General features: G+C 45.8%; 1 long non-coding RNA gene across 2 annotated transcripts in view; it reads left to right on the forward strand.

Annotated features, from left to right (window-relative positions):
* LOC126546310 (uncharacterized) overlaps positions 1-23,340 on the forward strand; it is a 137,795-nt gene extending 114,455 nt beyond the window's left edge. Inside the window, exons 1-4 of one of the 2 annotated variants that reach the window (XR_011890728.1) lie at positions 17,782-17,912; positions 17,975-18,048; positions 22,533-22,616; positions 23,055-23,340. This is a non-coding gene — a long non-coding RNA (uncharacterized lncRNA). Of the gene's footprint in view, positions 1-17,781; positions 17,913-17,974; positions 18,049-22,532; positions 22,617-23,054 lie in introns of those variants that run through there. The other variant, XR_011890729.1, reaches the window with a different exon arrangement.
* Positions 23,341-24,658: the final 1,318 nt, after the last annotated feature.

The raw sequence follows: 24,658 nt of genomic DNA on the forward strand, positions 1-24,658 counted from the left end.
TATAATTACACGAAGGTATTTCGCCCTCATCAGCAGCAGTCCTTGGTATAGTTATTCTGGCGGCTAGCTTCCCACGCTATGCGTGCCGCCATCGCACCTGGTTAAGCTTTTCCTAGACGCTAGAGTTAGGCTTTGTCCGCGCAACCTTGAGCGATCGGAAAGCGCGTTTCCCCCTCTTGGCCGGCGGAGAAGGGAAGCTTCGTTCCGGCCGCGAAGCTCTCCACATCTCTGTAAGGTGCCTTGGGGATGTCTCGTGCCGAAGATGCCCTCTCGGTGAGCGCATATTTCACCCCTCATCTTTTAAGAGGTTCAATACATACAAGCATTCGCCTAGCAAACCAGATTTTTTTTTCAAGGGAATTTTCCACGTCTCAGTGATTTCTCTCGTCGTATTCGAGTGCTGATTGCCGTGTTATAGTTTGTTAACGAAGCTTTCCCTCAAGTCTAAATATTTTAACGGATCGCGGACAACATGAGTCTCTTTCCACGTAAGTGTGAGGCTCGGAGCAGGAGCTGTGGCGCTTGAAAGTAGCCTGGGGCCTGACGAACCAACCGACTGAGCTATCTTTCTGGGCAACATCGAAGGGTCACGAGTTCAAATCACCTGTTATGTTCCTTTTTTTTTCTGCCCCTTTTTCTTTCTTTTTTTTTTCTTTTTTTTTCTTTCTTTTAATGTCTTTTCCTTTATTTTATCACTGTACGGGAACCCTCCTAAAAAAAATATATATATATATTTATATAGATCTTCAAATATTTATGGCCTCACACTCACATGTGCAGGTCATAAATACCAGGTTCTCTAGCCGAGTGCCATCCATGCGGTATAACCGAGCTCAGATTGGTCCACCTTGACTGACCAAGTAGGGCACCCCTGTAGGTTAAATGAGGCGTACAACTCCTGCGGGACCCGCCGTGGTTGCTCAGTGGTTATGGTGTTAGACTGCTGAGCACGAGGTCGCGGGATCGGACCCCGACCACGGCGGCCGCATTTCGATGGGGGCGAAATGCGAAAACACCCGTGTACTTAGAATTAGGTGCACGTTAAAGAACCCCAGGTGGTCGAAATTTTCGGAGTCCTCCACTACGGCGTGCATAATCAGAAAGTGGTTTTGTCACGTAAAACCCCATAAATTAATTTTTAATTTAACTCCTACGGGGACGGTAGAGTATCCGTCTCCAGTGCAAGAGGACCGTGATTCAAATCCCGGTGCCGCGCTATTCTCCACCGGAAAGTACAAAAAAAAAAAAAAAAAAAAAACGTGTGTTGAGAAAATTGCACAAACAGGCCTGGAGTGCGGCCTGATCCCGGTGACCAGAACCGGTAACGCACTCTCTCACCAGAGCAGGATTGGCCACCCTGGTGCAGTACTTGGCCACAACCTCCTATATGAATAGAACAATCAAACCCCGGCCCTCAGTCCCCAGCAGCCGCGAAGCAACTGACCACGGCGGCGGTCAGATCTGTGACGCTGCAGAGGGTGCTAAGAATACCTGGCTCCGGACAGGCCGCCATTGGAATCTGAACCTGGCAACGTTTAACGTTAGAACGCTATCTAGTGAGGCGAGTCTAGCAGTGTTATTTGAGGAACTAGAGGGTAGTAAATGGGATATAATAGGGCTCAGTGAGGTTAGGAGGACAAAAGAAGCATATACAGTGCTAAAAAGCGGGCATGTACTGTGCTACCGGGGCTTAGCGGAGAGACGAGAACTAGGAGTCGGATTCCTGATTAATAAGGAAATAGCTGGTAACATACAGGAATTCTATAGCATTAACGAGAGGGTGGCATGTCTTGTTGTGAAACTTAATAAGAGGTACAAAATGAAGGTTGTTCAAGTCTACGCTCCTACATCTAGTCATGATGACCAGGAAGTCGAAAGCTTTTATGAAGACGTAGAATCGGCGATGGGTAAAGTCAAAACAAAATACACTATACTGATGGGCGACTTCAATGCCAGGGTAGGCAAGAAGCAGGCTGGAGACAAGTCAGTGGGGGAATATGGCATAGGCTCTAGGAATAGCAGAGGAGAATTATTAGTAGAGTTTGCAGAACAGAATAATATGCGTATAATGAATACCTTTTTCCGCAAGCGGGTTAGCCGAAAGTGGACGTGGAGGAGCCCGAATGGTGAGACTAGAAATGAAATCGACTTCATACTCTGCGCGAACCCTGGCATCATTCAAGATGTAGACGTGCTCGGCAAGGTACGCTGCAGTGACCACAGGATGGTAAGAACTCGAATTAGCCTAGACTTGAGGAGGGAACGAAAGAAACTGGTACACAAGAAGCCAATCAATGAGTTAGCGGTAAGAGGGAAACTAGAGGAATTCCGGATCAAACTACAGAACAGGTATTCGGCTTTAACTCGGGAAGAGGACCTTAGTGTTGAAGCAATGAACGACAATCTCATGGGCATCATTAAGGAGTGCGCAATAGAAGTCGGTGGTAACGCCGTTAGACAGGAAACCAATAAGCTATCGCAGGAGACGAAAGATCTGATCAAGAAACGCCAATGTATGAAAGCCTCTAATCCTACAGCTAGAATAGAACTGGCAGAACTTTCTAAGTTAATCAACAAGCGTAAGACAGCGGACATCAGGAACTATAATATGGATAGAATTGAACAGGCTCTCAGGAACGGAGGAAGCCTAAAAACAGTGAAGAAGAAACTAGGAATAGGCAAGAATCAGATGTGTGCGTTAAGAGACAAAGCCGGCAATATCGTTACTAATATGGACGAGATAGTTCAAGTGGCTGAGGAGTTCTATAGAGATTTATACAGTACCAGTGGCGCCCACGACGATAGTGGAAGAGAGAATAGCCTAGAGGAATTCGAAATCCCACAGGTAACGCCAGAAGAAGTAAAGAAAGCCTTAGGAGCTATGCAAAAGGGGAAGGCAGCTGGGGAGGATCAGGTAACAGCAGATTTGTTGAAGGATGGTGGTCAGATTGTTCTAGAGAAACTGGCCACCCTGTATACGCAATGCCTCATAACCTCGAGCGTACCGGAATCTTGGAAGAACGCTAACATAATCCTAATCCATAAGAAAGGGGACGCCAAAGACTTGAAAAATTATAGACCGATCAGCTTACTGTCCGTTGCCTACAAAGTATTTACTAAGGTAATCGCAAATAGAATCAGGAACACCTTAGACTTCTGTCAGCCAAAGGACCAGGCAGGATTCCGTAAAGGCTACTCAACAATAGACCATATTCACACTATCAATCAAGTGATAGAGAAATGTGCAGAATATAACCAACCCTTATATATAGCTTTCATTGATTACGAGAAAGCGTTTGATTCAGTCGAAACCTCAGCAGTCATGGAGGCATTACGGAATCAGGGTGTAGATGAGCCATATGTAAAAATACTGGAAGATATCTATAGCGGCTCCACAGCCACCGTAGTCCTCCACAAAGAAAGCAACAAAATCCCTATAAAGAAAGGCGTCAGACAGGGAGATACGATATCTCCAATGCTATTCACAGCATGTTTACAGGAGGTATTCAGAGGCCTGGAGTGGGAAGAATTGGGGATAAAAGTCGATGGAGAATACCTTAGCAACTTGCGATTCGCTGATGATATTGCCTTGCTTAGTAACTCAGGAGACCAATTGCAATGCATGCTCACTGACCTGGAGAGGCAAAGCAGAAGGGTGGGTCTGAAAATTAATCTGCAGAAAACTAAAGTACTGTTTAACAGTCTCGGAAGAGAACAGCAGTTTACGATAGGTAGCGAAACACTGGAAGTGGTAAGGGAATACATCTACTTAGGGCAGGTAGTGACCACGGATCCGGATCATGAGACTGAAATAACCAGAAGAATAAGAATGGGTTGGGGTGCGTTTGGCAGGCATTCTCAAATCATGAACAGTAGGTTGCCACTATCCCTCAAAAGGAAAGTGTACAACAGCTGTGTGTTACCAGTACTCACATATGGGGCAGAAACCTGGAGGCTTACGAAAAGGGTTCTGCTGAAATTGAGAACGACGCAACGAGCTATGGAAAGAAGAATGATGGGTGTAACGTTAAGGGATAAGAAAAGAGCAGATTGGGTGAGGCAACAAACGCGGGTAAACGACATCTTAGTTGAAATCAAGAAAAAGAAATGGGCATGGGCCGGACATGTAATGAGGAGGGAAGATAACCGATGGTCACTAAGAGCTACGGACTGGATTCCAAGAGAAGGGAAGCGTAGCAGGGGACGGCAGAGAGTTAGGTGGGCAGATGACATTAAGACGTTTGCAGGGACAACATGGCCACAATTAGTACATGACCGGGGTAGTTGGAGAAGTATGGGAGAGGCCTTTGCCCTGCAGTGGGCGTAACTAGGCTGATGATGATGATGATGATGCCTATGTTGCCTGGACGTCCGCGGGAAGTCCTTAGATCCGCAGGTGGGGAAGAAACTATATGGGTCTTGCAGGTGCAAACAGGGTCCATGCCTTGGTTTCGTTGCACAAAGTCTTGTTTGCAGTGGGGCCATCCGCGCCTTGGTGACACGAGAAGCCGTCACCATTCCCTAGCCGGTCGCCACAAGGACATTGCTTTCTGTCCTGGTAGGACAGGCACTCTTTCCTACGGCGCCTCAAAGCGCATCTCCTACGGGCGTGCGAGGAGGACATCAAGGCACCCTAGGCTTTTCGTTGCGCATGATCGCGAATCCTTTGTTTTCCTCGGGATGGGCGAGGACAAAAGAGACACACAATCTGTTTAAATTGTGTCTGACAACTAAGTCGAAGAAGAAGACACTTTATTAATCAATAGTACGGCAGATTTTGTTGTGGTGGCTTCAGGTGGCAGCTCGAAGTCCTTGGACTCGGGGGCATCTTTAGCTTGCCACACGGTCCAGAGATGGCCCAGAGTCAGACCAGCTCTGGGCCATCTGGCAAGCTAAAGATGCCCCCGAGCGACGCCCAAGCTAAAGCCCCCAAGCTAAAATGCCCCCGGTTGCGACGCCGCCCCAGCTCCCGCAGCCGGGCGGCGTCGGGAAGAAGCGACCTCGAGGCTTCCCGCACTCTGGCAACGGCCGCGATGATGGACGCATCGTGAACGAAGGTGGTTTCTTCACCGTGGTTGCCGGCACATTCCCAGAGCATGTGTCGCAGCGTCGCTCTCTGTCCGCAAGCTTTACAGGCATCTGTGTGATATAAACCCGGGTAGCAGTGATGTAAGATGGCGGGGCTAGGGTAGGGGTGTGTCAGGAGCAAGCGTAAAGTTACGGCCTCATTCCTGTTTAATTTATCGTGTGGTGGCGGGAATGTGCGTCTTTCGAGCCTGCAGTGTTGGGTGAAGTCTCTGAACGTGGTCAGGCTATCATCCCACGCCCATTGTGATTCTTGTTGCTGCATTTCTGTTGTAGTGTCCCGACACAGGAGATCCGATGCCCCGCTCTCGAGGGCGGAGGCGGCAGCCACAAATCTGCGGCGGCTCGGCGTGGGAGACCTCGAGCTGTGGCGTGGGCCGCCTCGTTGCCCGCGAGCGGTACATCGGTGCGTGCCGGGGTTCAGAGGAGGAAGACCGTAGAATTTTGGGGTTGCGAGGGCGATGACGAGTCGCCGTCGTCACATATTTGGAGTAAGCGGGCCGCTCCCCGCGAGACGCGACCGCACGCGAAGCCGCGGATTGCCGCCTGCGAGTCGCTGATCACGATCGCAGCGTTGGGCACCGCGGCCAGTGCTAGGGCTATCGCGGCTTCTTCGGCCGCCTCCGTGTGTCCTATGGTCACCGTGGCGCTCGCGAGGCACTTACCCGTGTTGTCTACAACAGCAACCGCGTGTGCGCTTGTCCCTCCTCCATATCGCGCAGCGTCTACATACACCGCTTCGTTGCTTTTGCCAAACTTCTTCTGAAGGACTCTTGCTTGTTTGTTGCATCTCCCGGCGCGGCGCGCCGGGTGCATGTTTTTGGGAAGCCGCGGGATGATCAGGCGGTCGCAGACCGAGGCCGGAACCGCCGTCTTTTCTACATGCTGAGTGTGGTAAGTGATGCCGAGTATCTCGAGGATGCGTCGACCTGTCTTTGAATTAGATATTCGTTCGTATTACGCAACATCATGCGCCTCGATTAACTCGTCAAGTGAGTTGCGAAGTCCGAGCTCTAGAAACTTGTCGGCGCTCGCGTTGAGTGGAACGCCGACCGCCCTCTTGAGAGCCTTTCGTATCATGCATTCGACTTTATTTTTTTCGGACCCTATCCACTTCAGGTAGGGGGCAACATACGGTATGCGGCTTATCGCGTACGCCTGCACGAGACGGATCGCGCACTTTTCACGCATACCATTGCGTCTATTCGTGATGATACGCAAGAGTCGGATCGTGTCATCTACCGAACGACGAAGTCTTCGCACCGTCTCTCCGTTATGGCCATTTGCCTGCAGGTGTAACCCCATGATTCTAATTTTGTCTACGTGCGGTACGGGAGTACCATCTGCCAATGTAATGCGTATTTTGGAGCATTCCCGTTCTTCTTCGTGCAGGGTTTTACGACCTCTCCTTGTGGGTTTGTAGAGTAAGAGTTCGGACTTGGTAGCTGAACACTCTAGACCCGTTCCACGCAAGTAATTCTGGACCGCATGTACTCCTGCCTAGACGTGACAGTCACATCCTCCCCCGGGAACCTAGAGGGTGATGTCATCCGCGTATAGACTGTGATGCAATGCTTCTACTTCTGTTACTTTCTCGGGCAGTGAACTTGGTTAAAACACGTTGGTGGGCTAGTTGGTTAGAATCAATGGTAAAGTATATAAGCGCGACTGTACAGTCGCCCTTATACACTTTACAATGGTTTCTCGGGTAGACCGAGTAGAACCAAATTAAAGAGTAATGGTTATATGACGGATCCTTCCGGCGTGGTGGACGGACCGGTCGCAAATTCCGGCGATTACCCGTCGCCAACGACGATGCATGCGCGCCTGCACGCGAGGAAATCTCTAACGTCATAATACGTTCTTTGGCCTACTCCTAATGTTGTAATTGTTTTTAAAATCGCTTCGTGGTTAACGTTGTCAAATGCATTTTTAATATCTAAGCCGAGAATAGCCTTAGTGGAGCTGGTAGTGTCGTCTACGATCTGGTGTTTAAGCTGAAGCAATACGTCCTGTGCGGAGAGGTTGTGGCGGAATCCAAGCATGGTGTGCAGGAATGCGTCACGGTTTTCGAGAAAATCGGTCACGCGGGTGAGAACTTCATGTCGAACTAAGTCGAAAGTTATTTATATAGAGTCAGCCAATGACTGAGCTTTAAATATAGACATAGGGCCAGGGAAGGGAAAAATACCTATTGCAGTTACAACGCCTGCACTGGCCTTCTTTTCACGGATGGAAGCATAATCAAGTCTCAATCACAGCTTTTATTTCAAGGCCCGCGACATGGTCCTCCAAAAGACCATTTAGGTAACGATAGGGTGAACTTTTACCTTTATTTGGAATATTGTTATTAAATTCAATCTGAGCGAATGAGACAAATGCTTATTAAATGTGTCCTCGGAGGTTAACCGGCAACGAGTGCTTGGACATAAAACGACTTGATGGCAGCGTAGAAGAGACCACTGATAGCTAAGAATGCGGCCTGCTCATTATTTAAATATATTGTGGCCTTCCCTGTGGACATCCAAAGGTCGATAGGGAAGCTTGTACTGAAAGAATAAAACCACAAAGAGAAGAGATGGTAGGCACGTTTTTTGATATGAGGTGCTGGCGACAAATTTAGGCAGGTGAAGACATAAACGTAGTGGCTGACGTTCTCAAAGAACAAAGGACGAATTTTTTAAGCAGGCCCTTCTGGGAACAATACGAAGCCGAACATTTATGTCGAGCGAAGGTACAGGGTGCTTTTTTTTAGCCGCACCAATTTTTTTTAAAGGCTGCCTATTCCAGATAGCATAATTGTAACTCTTCATCTACATCACTCGATGTGGCGGTCATTAGTTCTAAGAGAAACCAAAATGTTCAATTGAATAAATAATGTAATTACGTTAATTAGCTTTCCGAGTAATTACTTTACGCCACATATTTCAATATACGATTTATTGCTGCTGAGTTCACACGGCATATTCACTTATAACGAATTCTCTGGACGGCACCAGTTCATTTATTTCCAACGTGTCCGTCGAGATGCATTGGTGTTCCAGTTACTTCTTTAAGAAACAGCTGTTTATGCATTGAATCACAAAAGTAACTGGAACATCAATGCATTTCGAGAGACACTTTGAAAATGAATTTCGCGGTACTGGTGCTGTGATAAGGTGGTGTCAAAAGGACCCGCACCTTGGTTTCTTTAATGAAGCAATGCATCTGCATCTAGCTAGACATTCCCAATTTTTCTCTAGGTACCGGTAACTCAAGACTCGTGATGGTGATGATGATCCTAAATTATTGGCCGTGCTCACAAAGGGTGCGAATAATTCGATGGCAGGAGGAAGCGTAAAAATAATTATTCTTATGGGAGCACTGATAATATCAAAAAGGAAGGCGCCAAAAAAAGCAAAAATTGTACATCATGAGGCATCCAGACAAAGTGAACCAAATGTTTTTTTTTTTAATTTTAAACGAAGGGAGGTCAAAGACCGCATTAATAAAGAATTACTAACATGAGTCATACATCTGCTTGAACTATGCTGATAGAAGGATACTCACTGGTGTACAATTTTTAAAAGTTCAACAATTAACCTTTGCTCGAAAGGTCATATTGGGACTTTGGCTGGAACTTTGCCGTCTGCGTGATCGCCTCAAAGGTTGCGTGGAAAATCCAACATTGAAGCGGACTTGATTTCATTATTTGAGTAGGCTCTGTTGTAGACCTTCGCGCAGGTGTGCAAGGAGGCTTCCGCTTGTAATGTATTTTGCTGCGCTGTTCGCTGAAGGCGTGCCCCTCGCATTTACAAGGTAGCTGACACGCCATGTGGTCGACGCTCAAGCGGCTCTATTTAAAAAAAAATTACGAAGGTGCACAGACTCAATAAAATTGTCACTTTCGCAGTTATCAATTCTTGTGCTTTTATGGCCTACTGCGATAATCCTTATGTGATGTCTAGTTAGCAGTTGGTCACAACTTCTATTCAGGCTGGCCTCTCAACCTTTCTATCGTAATAAAATATATACCCTTGTGGAATACGTTAATTTCAGTGGAATGAATCTGCGAAAAAAGAAGGACGAAAGAGAATGTTCAAAAAATTTGCGGATGCCATGCCCTGTGGAAACGGCGTTTAAGCGAAGCTTTCGCTAGTGTTTGCGAAAAGTGTTACTGTCTGGCGACCATTTGCCAGTAAGCGCGAACGAGCAATCTTGAAACGTTTCAAGGAAAAAAAACACCTCGTTTGGGACGCTTGAACATGGGCATCCCACGCTTGATGACCAAGGAATGACAACGAAGTTACGAGGGCAATGGAATCCCGACGATGGCATGACGACGACGTTTTGACAGCGCGTGAAGGAGACGTGACGGCAGTGGTATAACGACACTGGAACGACCACAGCACAATCCCGAAGATGGACTGAATACGACGCCGTAACGAGGATATCGTGACGACGACGAAATGACAACGCCGGAATGATGACGACTGTGTGACGACGACGGCGCGATGATGACAACGTGTCGACAATAGGATGTCGAAGTTGGAATCGCGACGACGAAGTGGCCTCGACGACATCGAGAGGACGTATATGACTACGATTGCACGACAGCGAGTGTATAACGACGACGGAACGATGGCGGCTGCCTGATTGCAACGGCGGGACGACGGCGGAACGACGATAACGGCGTGAGCTGCGTGCTGACGACGAGATATGACACGCCGTGACGACAACATAGTGAACGCGGTGGCCCGATGACGACGTCATGACAACAAAGGAATGATCCCAATGGAATGAACGCAGTGAAATGAAGACGACGGAATGAAAATGACAAGAAAAAATGACGGTCACGGCTTGTTTGTGTTGGAACCCGCGTCCGCGCTGAGGTAAACCACCTGCTCAGCAGTTTGCGCAAAAACCGGTGGTTGTTTGTTATGGTACGGTACCAGTCAGTCCTGCAAGACAGCACCTTCGTACATTCATCTCCAAATTTAGGCACCGAAATACCGACCGACCCAGCAGCGGACAGCAGCCACGCAAAACACGGGAGGGTCGGAAAAGAATGCGTCGCTTAAAGCCGGAGCAGTAAAACCGGGCACGGATCCCGGCCTAATAACATTTTTGGCAAATACAACGAAATGGCTACGCGCTCACGCAGGCCTTCCCATTCAGGGCGAATACATAAAGGATTCCACTGGAATGATACTATAAAATATGATGATATTGCTACTGGATAGTATTTCCAATGACGAAGAGCCGAGCAGTAAGAAGACGACGACAGCGATCAGAAGCTAGCGCAGGCTGTTGCCTCTTGGCCAAGCGCAGCGTATTTTCTTGTAAATATACTTGTACATAGCTTTTCGTCTGCGTCTTCCTCCGTAACATATCTGGTGGAGGTGGACGTTCCCTGTACCTCGTCACGGAGCTTCGCAGTGGACGGTACGTCGAGCCTTCCTTCATGGCTCCCGGCGACGACAACCCGACTCCGCCGGCTCCGACACCTGCTGCCCCCTCGACGACCTACATCACTCTCCCCGTTCCCCGTGATCCTGGCGTATTCTCGGGCAAAGATGGGGAAGACGTCGATGACTGGATCAGCCTGTATGAACACGTCAGCTGCAATAACCGGTGGGACCCTACTATTACGCTCGCCAACGTAGTCTTTTACCTCGGTGGCACACCTAGAGTTTGGTATCGCACGCACGAAGATGAGCTCACCAGTTGGGATTCAGTGAAGACACAGCTTCGAGACTTGTTCGGCAGCCCCTACGGTCACGAACTTGCCGCGCAGAAGGCGCTTCCCGGCCGTGTGCAGACGTCAACAGAGCCCTATGTCACGTACATTCAGGACGTCTTGGCTCTGTGCCGCAAAGTTGACATCCACATGACTGAGTCCGACAAGGTTGCCCACATCCTCAAAGGCATTGCCGATGACGCCTTCAACTTGCTCGTTTGCAACAACGTAGCGACGGTGGATGCAGTTATAAAAGAGTGCCGCCGCCTGGAACTCGCTAAAAGCCGACGTATCGACCAGCAGTTTGCCCGTCTGCCCAACACCCCAGCGACATCTTCCTGTGCCGACACTCCTCGTCCCAACAACACTGCCGATGTTACTAGGATCGTCCGGCGTGAGATCGAGGCCGCCTATCCGGCTGCCTTCGACTCCAGTCCCACCAACACATCTGTAGTCACGGTCTCACTGATCTAGGCAGTTGTCCGCCAAGAGTTCGAAAACATGGGTCTTCACACCATCTGCTCGGCCCATCGTCCTGATACCCGCCCGGCTTCTTCGATTCCGCCCCGTCCCGCATCTTCTTACCCACCACGTTTCCGCAACCCATCTGAATGGCGCACTGCTGACGACAAGCCCATTTGTTTCCACTGCAATCGAATCGGGCACATTTCTCGGCACTGTCGCAGTCGCTGGAGTTCCCTGACCCGGCCTACTTATACTGCCTACTCTCGCCCCCCAGGTGGCCCTTCTCGTCCCTATGCCGCACGCTCCGATAACGCCGCCGCTGATTCTCCTGCACCAAACCGCTCCTATTCTCGTTCGCCTTCGCCCCAACGACGACAATCTCGCTCTCCCCAGCCCCATCGCTCCTATTCGCCGACTCCTTTCGGACGCCGCTCCCAGCCGGAAAACTAGACGATGCAGCGCCTCGAGGTGACGCTGCATTGCTCCCTACGCGGCCAAATCGTCTACTGACGTTGCCCATCTCATCAATTATTTCACTCCTAAACATTCCAATTTAAGCTTTTTGCAATCTATTGATAAAAACACTGCGTCTGAAGTTACTTCTTTCAGATACCTACTCGTAAACCTTACATCGACCTTTCCTGAACTTCTGATATCAACATCTGTGGCAACGCCTTCCGGTCATTGGATTATGTAGACCGGAACCTGTGAAGTGCGCCGTCTAATGTGCGCACATTAGCCTATCTAGCATTTGTTTGCCCTAAATTAGAATCTGTCTCCTCAGCATGGTCCCATCATTACAGTTAAACTTTAAAAAAAGTCACACCCTTTGCGGCTTATGTTGTCCCACAACAATAATCGCCATCTGTCTTGCCCGCTTTTCCGTTTCTTAACGCTGCTTTAACGAGCCCGGTACTTCCCAGTCACGAACGGCCAGCGCGTTATCTGTATAACACAGCATTATCCACAGGAAAGCAGCGAGCGCCGAGTTTTCAGACAGGAAACGCAAGCAAGGCAGATGACGATTATTGTTCTGGGTCAAATATACTCCCCAAAGGGTGCAACTGTTTTAAGAGTGTATTTGACCATTATGGTAGAATCAGTTCAGACTAGAACCGCTCGGTTCATCTCACAAGATTACAACTACAACGCAGCAAGTGTAACTCAAATTAACAAATCATCAATCCAATCTTCTGACACACATCTTAATTTGCTGCTCTTATCGCTGTTTCACAAGTACGTTCACGAACCAAGGCCATCACCAATAACTCTCCAAGTCTCTCCATTCACGTCACGAAAGTTAAATATAATCATCTTTCTTTCCCGCACATCTATGCTAAAACAGACCTTTAATGTCATCGGTCTTAGCACTTGTCATCCGCTTGTGGAACGACCTTCCCGATATCCTGGTAGCTGAAGCTCACAAAAAATAATTCAGTCTTGACATGAGAACGCATTTTTGATTTAATTAACTTTTGTCGGCTTTTCCTTTCGTCTGCATTTCTTGTTTCTTCGTCTATGAGGATTTTTGACTTCGTGTAAGTTTGATTCTTCGGTGTGTCATTATTAACAAAGTGTTGCTATGATTTGTATAATTGTATGCTCCTTATACCATGTAAAATTTTAAAGCTCCCATTATCAAATAGCCATTATTTGGGCCTGTAAGATGTTTTAAATAAATAAATAAATAAATAAATAAATAAATAAATAAATGTATCGTCGTTCTCAACTAGGCGCCAGTTTTACTGGGCAACTTGTGATCGATAAGCATCTTGGCAAATGAGGAACTGGTGTGTTTCTAAGGCATTCATCGCTGTAATATTGTAGAATCATTTGAAATAGTGTACATTTGCCTCGGAATTTCCCGACCAAGGCACCAATAGGTGTTCGTGTTTATAATTGAGCAGAAGCGAATACTTGATTATTTCGAAAGGCGAATTCTCGAATCAAATACCAATCGAACAGCGAAGAATCTTCGATTCATATACGAAATATAGAATATTCCCACGCATCTACTGGCGTTTTGACCTTATTCGTGTTTAGTATTTGCTAACTTCCTAACACTTTACAAAACAGGCTTACACAATTTACTGTGTGTTCAGCCACCTTTGTACTTGTACAGAACCTAATTTATTAAACGTGACTCCATCCTTCACGAGGACCTGGATACACTCTGGCACCCGATTCGGGCTCTCTAATTTAACGGACTGATCTTGTGTATGTACATACAGTTAGATTCACTCGAGATCATGTACTGTCATCGTCTCGTATAAATTTCGTGCATCCAACGACACAAGAAATCGCATATGATTCGGGTGTGCAAATGAGGAACTGGTGTGTTTCTAAGGCATTCATCGCTGTAATATTGTAGAATCATTTGAAATAGTGTACATTTGCCTCGGAATTTCCCGACCAAGGCACCAATAGGTGCCTTGGTCGGGACTAAGACCACTCAACCTAAGGTGAGTGGGAGGGCCTCGTTGCCTTGCGGCCTTCACGAGGCAGAGGATGAGGCCGAAGGAGAGGACATCACGTGATCGGTATCTGGAATTGCCTTTTTCGGGTTGTGCTCTGCTTCCTTGTTATCTTCGCACGTAAGGCCCATGGCTGTAGCGGGCCTGGCTAGCGTAGCAGTGTAGACTGGTGAGGGCTCGCAGCCACAATTCTTGTGTTCAATTAAATTCAGTTCAGCTTTATTCAACATCTGCCAGTTGTTTGGAACGCGGATATAAAGCCTGAAAATGTTTGACCGGGTCCGTGCAGAGGCAAGTTCAGAAGTAAGTGCAGTGTATCTCAAATTAACAGAACAAATTGCAGCTGTGCACCTAAAAAGCAAAAGAATAAAGTTCGATTGCAAACAACGTTCCTAAACCAAAGCAAGCGAAAAGCGCTTTATGATTTATATCCTTCTAATAAAACAGATTGCAATATTTCTTTGCTATATTTGGCATGGTTCTGTAGAGTAGTCTTTAAAGCAGTCTGATACTTTTCAGGTCATTTAGGTAAATAAAGCAGCCAAGTTAGAGACAGCCGTCACTCCACAACACTTCAGTCCATCATGCGCTTCCGAAAATTTTCCGATCCACCTCTTTAATGTAAACTTTCCATTCAAGCTTTTGCTACACCAGCCCTTGTGTCGTGTGTATACGTATCTCGTGGGTGTACAAATGCATTTATGAACAGCTTGAACGCCATTGCATTTGCATAGTTGACCTATAGGATATCATTCATATCTTGTTAGACGTAGTAGAAGCACGAATGACGTATCTCTATTTTTCCAGCGCGTAGGGACCTTTCGAAGCCGGCTTTCCATTTTATTATCTTCTGCTAAGCATGCCTGTTAAAAATTCTAGGAACCCTATCTCAAGGCTTAGAAAATAGTAGAAAAACTTTTTGCATAAAGGTTAATGCGCATCCTCTATTTCTACATATAAAGGGCACAGCGAATCAGGGAAGCATTGCATTAGGGACTCCCAGTTTGCAAGCATCATGAAGAAGCAAGCTTATGCAGCGTTGATTTTGGCAGCCCTATTCAGTATTTCTAGTGCAGGGCGGTCTACTATATCCACCTATAACGTAAAAATGGTATGTTCATTTTGCGTATTTGCTTATAAGCGAACCGTTATTCTAGACTACAGTGTAAGCCTCGAGTAGCTGGTCCAAAACCGTTGATTTTTTTAGAATGCACATGAAATACGAAACGTTTGTAAGACGAAGATATTCATAACAAATACAGCTTTGGTTTTAGCTGTGATGGTGCGCGTTTGCGCGAAGTTGTTTATTCTCTCAACAGTTTAAACCTACTGCCTCCCTTCTCTGCCTCCCTCTCACCCACCCCAAGATAAATATGTAGCTATGGCAGGCGCTGTGATACGCAGCATATGGCGGGGGGCGGGGAGGTGTGAAGGCTCCGGAAGAATTTCTGCCGCCTACTTTATTCAACTCAGAGCTAATTTTACACACGAGAGTGGCTTTTTGAGCTTCGCCCCGGCAAAAATGCCTTCGCCGTGGTTGGGATTCGAACCCAGCGACTTCGTGTTCGACATCAGAATGGCATAACAAGTGAGCCACCACGGCATGTCATACCCGTTTCTATGGTTCAATCATACTCGTATCTAAGGGGAAATGGTTCGGGCTAATTCGCTGATGCGGCACCGGTACGTAAGTGACCAAATGAAAGTTTACAATTGGGTGCATCATGGCCCATCGCCCTGAAAAGTGCCCGATCGGAATAAAGGCTGCTTTAACATGGTGCTCTTTGGAAGCGTCAATTATTTGCAAATGGTTTCCTGGTGTGTCACCAAATAAGTACAGAGAAAAAACAAAGAAAGCAGCATTTTATAGCTACAGTCTGTGTTTCTAGATGACGTGACATTATGGTGATCTACACGTTTTTTCTTTTTTAATATATAAATCAATGTGCTTTCCGAAACATCATGCCCATCTGGACAGTTTCGTAATTTGTATTATTGCAGAGCTCGGTATCTGTAGGCACACTTAGGGTGAAGTGATGTAGGTTGCACGCGCTTGTGGAATTTGCTTTAATGGTGACGTGTGAGCAAACAGTGCAAGCAAAGTGCAACGCATGATACAGAAACTGCGAATAGGACGGCGTAAATTACAGGCAGAGAATAGTATTGTTATATTGCGTTATTATAGAGTAGTGTTGTAGTGCCAACCACCAAGGGTCGCATGCGAAAAGTATTAGAAACCTTGACAAAATTCGCTGTTTATAATATTACCAATTAGAGGTTCATTCATCTGCATTTGTGCGAATTTTCAGTAGCGCTGTGTCATACTGTAGGAAGGAATTAGATTGCCCAAATCTGCACGTTGCCACTGCAAATGTTTGAGCAAATCTGATGGCTGAGCATCCCGGTCGACACGAGCATGAATTTTTGTATCCCCCCCCCCCAAGAAAAAGAACACGTGTAGAAGATGCAATGATAGGCCTTAATATTTTAGCCTCTGAAATGTGATATTTAGTTTGCTCTTGGGTTCAGGCTTACGTTTAGGACGCGTGGATATATTATTTGCAACCGACAAAAAAAAAGCATGCACTGCAGCGGGATGTTGAAAAGAAGGCAAGCTTCGTGAAATCCTATGTACAGTCAACAGCAAAAGTTTACGGGATGCGGTTTCCCCCTTCATATGTGAATTCCTGCACTGTTAAGGCATGACAGTTCGTATTTAATGAATCACAGTGTAGGTGGCGAAGGCTACTACACGCTGGAACATTCAATTCGAGGCTGTGTGACCACACTTCGCGAGAATTCGGCTTCTTGGCAGATCCTGCGTCCCGTAAACTTTTGCGGTTGACTATACGTGAAGGCGAGCTGTGGTCTTGTATTGTTTTTGCACTCGTTTGCGTGGGTGTCACCTATACGTGAGAAAGCCCACGCCTAGCATCGCACCTCATCGTGCTTACACACCGACCGCCGTGGTTGCTTAGTGGCTATCGTGCTGGGCTACTAAGCACGAGGTCGCGGGATTGAATCCCGGCTAGGGCGGCCGTATTACGATGGGGGCGAAATGCTAAAGCACCCGTATACTTACATTTAGGTACACGCTAAAAGTCCCCCCAGGTTGTCTAAATTATTCCCGAGTCCCCCACGACGGCGTGCCTCATAATGAGATTGTGGTTTTGGCTCGTAAAACGCCATAATTTTTTCCTACATACCTAGCTGACTACTGCCATGTAAGAGATAATCGCATAATAGAAAGTTCTGCGGCACAGAGTTTTGATCTATTGTGCGATTAAAGGCGGGTTACTGCATTACATCTAATCAATTGAGCTTGAGAGTCATTGTTATTGAAGCGCGGAGCCATTGCCTGAATGACCCAGCAAGATAGCTATGTTGCAACGGTGTTTGTATTGCTGGGTACATGGTCGCGGATGCGATTCCTGGCTGCTGTGGCAGTGTTCTGATTGGAAAGGAAGGCAAAAAAAAAGGCTCTTGTACTTGAATTCAGGTGCACAATAAAGGCTCGAAGGGGTCTAATTGATTCCAGAGCATTCGTTCTCCCTCCCTGCGGTGTCTCTCCTAGCCAGTGTGTTTCTTTAGCGCCTGCGGACAATTCCCAGCCTATCTTCACTTCGAAAAATATGCCTTGCTGGGCCGGGCTCCACAGCGCAGTGGTTAGGTTAAACGACTTAATAATTCTAACAGGAACTCCCATCCGCCAACAAGCCGTATATACAACTTGTTGCTATATACCTGTTTAGGAGTGAAACAACCAACCCAATCTAGGCACCTCGGCGGAAGCACCTCAGTCATTGTCACGTATTTGTTTTTAATAAAAAGTCATCTGCTCTCTCTCTTCGTGGCGGAAACGCTATAATCCGATTTTTCTTCTTTTGCCAAGTGGAATATTCCACTGTTGCTCTTTTTTCCTGATTTCGCATGGCTCATCATACCACATCTCAAACGTTCCGTGTCTTAAGTGTTGAGAGAAGTGAATTGAAACAGCACTTGAATATGACCACAACCTGTTTCCACACGTTTCAGTTTATGAACACAACCTCGCGAATATGGACGTATGAGACTACTAAAAACGGAAGTTTCTGGTGCCAAGGGGATAAGATGCTGAATATAACTGAAAAATCCGTGTTCTTCAGCAGATCTTACTGGAGCTCGTATTGGTAAGCAGCGCTCAATGCATAGCGAAGTGATCCTGCCTAATCTCACCTAACCTTTCTCGTAGGAGTCCGACAACAAGAACCCTGGAAGGAACTTTCGATAACAGTAGCCTTGGATTGATGTTCGTTGGAGGTGCAGGTAAGTTACGAAGTGATAGAGACCTTACTACTCAACATTTCATGTTTTCATCGGTTTTCAAGAGAGCCTATCGCTGTCGGCAATTATAATTCAACCACTATGAAAGTCTTGGCTGGTGAATGATTTTTTTACTCTATCAAAAATAGTTAGTCGCTTGAGTAACTCCATCATACACTGCACAAGCCTCACTCTTCCTTAACATGAGCAACCATTTAGATGATTAGAGGTGGCCGGGCCCTTGAACTTTATTTCGAAAAAGGAATCGTATGTTTTCATATTGAATAATCAACTCTGAAGACTTTGGCACTGTTGCATCTCTTGATTAAAAAAAATTCTGGGCTTTAGGAAGGCCTAAACCAGGACATAATTATGAGGCGCCCCTGAGTGGGGGATCCCAAAATTATTTTGGCCAGTTGGGGTACTTTATTGCGCACCTAAATCAAAGTACACGAGCGTTCTTGCGTTTCGCCCCCATCGAAAGGCGACCATCCAGGCGGGATATGAAGCCACGACTTCGTGGTTAACGTCCCAACACTATAGCCGCTGTTACCACATTGGATTACTACTCTTCGAAAGCTTTCAAATGTATGACAAATAACTATAGGCTCAAGTTAAATAAATAGGCTCAAGTTATTGCTATATGCCAAAAATATATAGCTGTATCTTTCTTTTTTTCATTTTTGGCATCATTGAATATAGGCACCCTAATTCTAATTTTTGAAGCTTTCAGTTGATGTTACGCATTCGAAAAGGCGAACTCCACGCTTTAGCCTAATTGGAACACTACTTTTTCTAAACTGATTAAATCTAAATTTTTTATGTGCAGTGCAGTTGGAAACAATACCACAGTTCAGAAGGATTTGAATCATTTATTTGAATTAATGAATACAATACAGTATACCTGATGTCAAGTTTTAGAGGAGGATGCCACGAGGAAAAACCGTCAGAAAGCCTCCCAAGAAAAAATGCTTAAATGCAGTGCGTAATTAGTTCCGCAAGTGAAATACATACGAAACATTAAACAATAGTGAAAATGCAATATTATAACTGTGACAGCGTACATAATGAATGTGGCAGAAAAAGCGACGAATAAACAATATAGAAAAGGCAGAAATAAAGAAGACGAATTTTGAATAACTACTCAAGTGTGATGACTATATTTTAAGAGAACAAAAGCAAAAGTGAAAACAATTATTATCATGCAACCATCAAAAACGTTAGAGGCCAACGAAAAGAATAAAGTGTACGGTATGATTTTATAGATGTGGTTGATGAGTTTCAAAAATTCAGCTGAGGAGATAATTGCCTGCATTCTTTTATTAGTGAAAAATCTGTGTAGTAATATGTTATATTTATATACAAATTTTATTACGTTGGCCCGAGGCACGTTGTTTGTGTTTAGTTAAACTAAGGGGCAGATTAAGTGTGTGGAATAGTTACGGTCTTTGCATATGTCAGTCCTCCAGGGCATTGCAAGTGTTTCACGAACAACGCAGAATATAGCCCGCTGCCCTGAAAAAAAAAAAGGATAGAAAGACCGCCGAAATAAAAATTAGAAATAGGGAGAACGCAAAGTGCGGGTCAATTACAGCCTTTGTACAAACGTGCGTTAGCAAGTGCTCAAACACATAATGCCTTTGCTTTCTATTATGTTTGGCAGACTTATGAGAGAACTCTACCTCCCGCTGAACTTGCGCTCGACGAAACTGGGGAGCATGATAAGTGTCATGTGTGGCGAAACATCAACGCTTCTGGCTTAAATAGTAGCTTTGAAAATGATTACGCAACCATTGTTTGTTTTCTATCTATATTCATGCGTTTAAAGGAGGCTCACGTATACATTTTTCCGGTGTCCTCGGTAAAGTAAACGTTGCTCATATATGGCTAAAATAAGACGCACGTTGATCAGCCAAGCTAGGTCAGACGTAACAATTATAGGGAGAACATTAGGCTAAATCAGCATGCGAAGTTAAACGTTTGTAGTTTAATTACAACCTTCGTAAAACAATCCTTGCTGATCAAAAGCGTTATATGAGGGCATGGTCTCAAATTGGCGAGTCATATGCGGCAGCATTTTAAAGCACGCGCTTTATTTACTTGGTGCGACTGCTCCAAGGAAACGGCTTCATTGGAAATCAGGTTATGATTCTGAAAGTTTGCAGAAGTCTGTTGTCATATATTATTGCGATAGCAATTATATGAACACTCCAGGCGCACTGCTGCCGTCGATGTAACTGTGAGGTTCTGTATGAAGTCTATGGGCGATAAATTGTCGCCGCGCGCCGTGTGCCGTATGTGCGAGTGAAAGCGTGTGAGCATGAGCCGGCGATCGCGGCTCAATCTCGTGTGCGGAAGGGAGGAAAGCGGGGAGGAAGCGCGCCGTCTTCCGTCGAGCTCAAGGGTCCAAGGGGCGGGTAGGGAGGGAGGCGCGTTCTACTTCGAGGGGCCCAGGCGGCCGCGCGCGCCCACCCGGGCCGCTGTATCTTGAAAGCCATCCGCGACGGGCACAGAGTCCGCCGAGCGCTGTGTTTTCGCGGCTTAATTCGCGCAGATGCAAGACGCAGCACGAAAGTCAATTCGCTCGCTGCTGCTGCCTCGCTTCCTCACTCAGCGTTTTGACAGCGAGTTTCCGCGGTCATCGAGTGAGATGTGTTTATGTTTGCCTGAGCGCGCGTGACACCATGCTTGTTAATTTAGTTAACACGCTTATGTTTACAGTTTATTTGGCCGATGAAACTGATATCGTTGCTTCGTATAGTTGTCAATTAATTTGCTATCGAAATCAATGCTTCGCCTTTCGGCCGACCGAAACATGTCCTTGACATGACCTTTCGACCAAAACATATCCAGTAAGCAGTGTCCCAAGATGTTTGTGGCACATTTTGAATACCCATATTTCGGCTAGTTCTTGTGTTTCTTTGTGACTTATTTTGTGACCATGAGTCAGTTTTATGCTATCAGTAATAGGCCATGATTCCATGCTGGCCGTCTGTGCTTTCTTCCTCTTCATTGACCACAGAGGATCCTTCATTATCTATTTTACTACACTCCGTGCGAATATTCGAATAGCCACGATTATTTAGGGGATACAAATTTATGTATGACACAAACGTATCTATGGTAAACATTCGGAACTTACAATATTCTGTGATAAACTAGGCTAATTTTCTTTTGGATCAGCGAGGGCGGGGGCACGGTAGGGTATGCAAATATTGTAGACCTCGAATACTGCCAATGCTCGTTTATTAAAAACAAAGTCTATTGCAGTTAACCTTTTCACTATAGCCTTCAGTATGTCTCAGTTTTTCGTGTTGTCACATGGTGGTCTTTAAGCAGGGCTGAGACGCTTGAGAAAACTAAGAATCGGGTTTATTCTACACAATCTGAGCGCGGACTTACAGCCGAAACTCCTCTAAGGTGAATTATTGTGGTGCGAAGCAACATACGGGGTGATCATTTTTAAGTTTTCAGGAATTTCTAAAAGTCGCCTCTGGCAGCTAGCATAATTCTTGTCGCTGAGCTGGATTATTCGAAGAGGTGGACATTACTAGCACAATAAATCGAAACGCATACTAAAATAATTAAAAATACATAATTAATTAACTTCCTAATTAATTACATTAGGGCACATATTGCAATTCATGAATTGTAGACTTTGAGTTCGCAAGGCGCATCCACTTGAAATGAATTTCATGTAAAACTCAAGTTTCGAGATATTATTTCCCAAAGTGTGGAACAAAACACATGGGCTTTCCAGTTAATTTTGTGCTTCAATGCATAAACGAGCCTTTCGTTAAATAGTAAGTAGAACAACAGCGCATTCTTACGGTGAGTTTGATGGCGCATATCTTCAGACTGGTGTCTTTCTGGAAATTCATTCCAAGTGGATACGGCTTTCAAACTCACGGCTACAATTCGTAAATTGCAAGATGTGCCATGAAGTAATTAATTACGAAGCTAATTTGTCATTTCTTTAACTATATTAATATTTATTTCGTTTTCTCGGGCAAATAATGCCCGCCTCTGAATAATTCAGCTCGAAGGGTAGAACTATGTAATCTGCGACAGGCGATTTAGAAAAAAATCCGGAAAACTTAAATATGATCACACTGCATAGAAAGCTCCTTGTTTGCCCGCGTGCGAGCTTAACGTTCTAGCTTCTTCCGTTAGATTAGGGTAGCGCGGTCAATCCCTGTCTGTTCTGGCAGATGACGCATAGAAGCGAGGAGCTCTATGCGTCATCCGCATAGAGCTCTTTGGTCGACATCGCTTCCACTCACGCTTGCTTTAATGATGAATACTGTTTGAATCTCTTTCCAGGTTATTGACACCTGTGGCCTTTCCCTGCAAGGTGTTATTGCCGCTTCAATATAGTTTAGCATTTGGGAAATTTCGCACCGCGCCAGATAATTACGCAGGCAATATATGTCAACGCGAAAGATTGAATGCGAAACTAATCGAACTGTATTATTTAACACATTCAGGAATGACGAAGGACCACAGCGAGAGTTTGGAGTTTGCGAGCGACAGCTTCAGGTGTGGTGTTTTTTTCGTGAGACCGCTTGGTGGTATGTATGAGTGCTTTGTTATTATTTATCAAGCTAAATACGACGCTTTTTTGTGTTCTTCACTATGTCGTACCATGAGCGGCGGCGATGTCTAGCACCAGTAGCCGGTTCTTATATGTTCATAATCAATAAGATGAATAAATAAAATGTCCCTGCAATTTTATCAAACAATAAGTGCATTGCTTCAAAGAGTTTTTAGCGTTGCAAATGTACAAGTCGAAGATGTACGCAGACAATGAAGTGCATGGACAGAGAAATGTGACTGTATCAGTCATTTTCATTTCTAAGTATCACGGTAAATATGAAGTTATGCAGTCTAGGGCGTTACAAAATTTAACGTTTTATTATTCAGTTCGATCCCATAATTTTTTACCAGTTTTCCTTTGTTTGAAAGCTGATTCGTGTTTATTTGGCTTCAACATATTCACTGTGCTTCAGGTGGTCTCACCTGGCATGAACTCAGGTTCAAGGATGTCAACGAAACCGGAAAACCAGGGAAGGAGTGCATGGAATACTTCAACCATACAAGGCAAACAGGCTATGTTATCTACAGTGATGACTGCAAAAAGTTGCTGTGATATGCATGGACACAGTACAAACTCGTGTGGCCTTCATATCAGGAATGGGATGGACGCTGAAAATTTCAGGAATGGCTAACTGATAGAATTATTTTTCAAACTTCAATGTAATAAATTCCTTCATCGGTGACAATAAAATTCTTGCCTTTTCGTCATTTGGCGCAAGCGTTTTATTTCCCGTAAGTCCATAGCGGAAGAAAGAGAGAAGAGAGAGAAATAGAGGCAAGGGGAAAGGCAGGGAGGTTAACCAGAGGGGTAGATCAGGTTTGAAACCCTACGCTGGGGAAAGAGGGGAGGGGGAGGTAAAGTGATAACAAAGTAGAGATAAAGAAAGAAAGGAGCACAGACATACAATCACAGTTGGTCACTGTCGCCACACACTGTCACCGCACAGCACAGTAGCACTTGCAGCACTATGAACACATGTTCATGCTACAGCCGCTTGTCCAATTCTGTAGCCCTTAAAACTGCAACAGTGACCTCGTCACTCTCTGCTGCGATGGCTTGTGATGGCGGCATCTTATTATAAGTTCCTCTTTTAGAGGTCTTCGGACAAAGCGCCCTATCACGTTTGCGAGTGATCGTCTCTGTAAATTATAGCGAGGACAGTCACAGAGAAGGTGCTGAAGAGTCTCCACGTTACCACAGTTATCATACGAGGCGTCGTCGGCCCATCCGATTCGGGAAGCAAAAGACTTGGTGAACGCCACACCTAGCCATATTCGACAAAGCAGGGTAGCTTCGCGACGGCAGGGTCCAGCTGGAATGCAAAGGCGTAGACAAGAGTCTAGGTTGTGCAGCCGGTCGTTTTGAAAAATTCCAGTTCCACACGAAGAACGTGATATCACGGCTGAGCATTCGAAGTTTTCTTGCGGCATCTGTCCTTGATAATGGTATCGGCTCCTCTTCGTCGCCTTGTAGAGCCGACCAAGCAGCATTATCGGCGTGTTCGTTTCCCATGACGCTGCATTGATTTGGAGGCCACTGAAATGTCACGTGGTGTGCTTTCTCTGTCAAGGTATGGATTAGTTATCTAATCTCGTATACCAGTTGTTCATGCGGTCCACGCCGCAGGGCTGATAGCAAAGACTGCAGTGCTGCATTCGAGTCACTGAATATTGACCATCTTCGAGGTTGTTCTTGGCTGACGAGACGAAGTGCAGCGCGTAGAGCTGCAAGTTCTGCAGCCATCGGTGTCGTTGGGTGACATGTCTTGAAACTAATGATGGTGGCTTTCCCTGGGAAAACCACGGCTCCAGAAGAACACTGGAGAGTTGCCAATCCATTAGTATAAGTATGTACGTGGTCGGCGTACCTCTCGTGCATAAAGAGCATATTTACTTGTCTGACAGCAGGTGATGACAGCTCAGATTTTTTCCTGATTCCTGGTATGGTGAGCTGCACTGTAGGTCGAGCCAAACACCATGGAGGAATCGATGGCTTAGCTGGGTGAAGCCTGATGGA

The sequence above is a fragment of the Dermacentor andersoni genome, chromosome 10 (assembly GCF_023375885.2).
Source record: "Dermacentor andersoni chromosome 10, qqDerAnde1_hic_scaffold, whole genome shotgun sequence".
NCBI classification, from domain to species: domain Eukaryota; kingdom Metazoa; phylum Arthropoda; class Arachnida; order Ixodida; family Ixodidae; genus Dermacentor; species Dermacentor andersoni.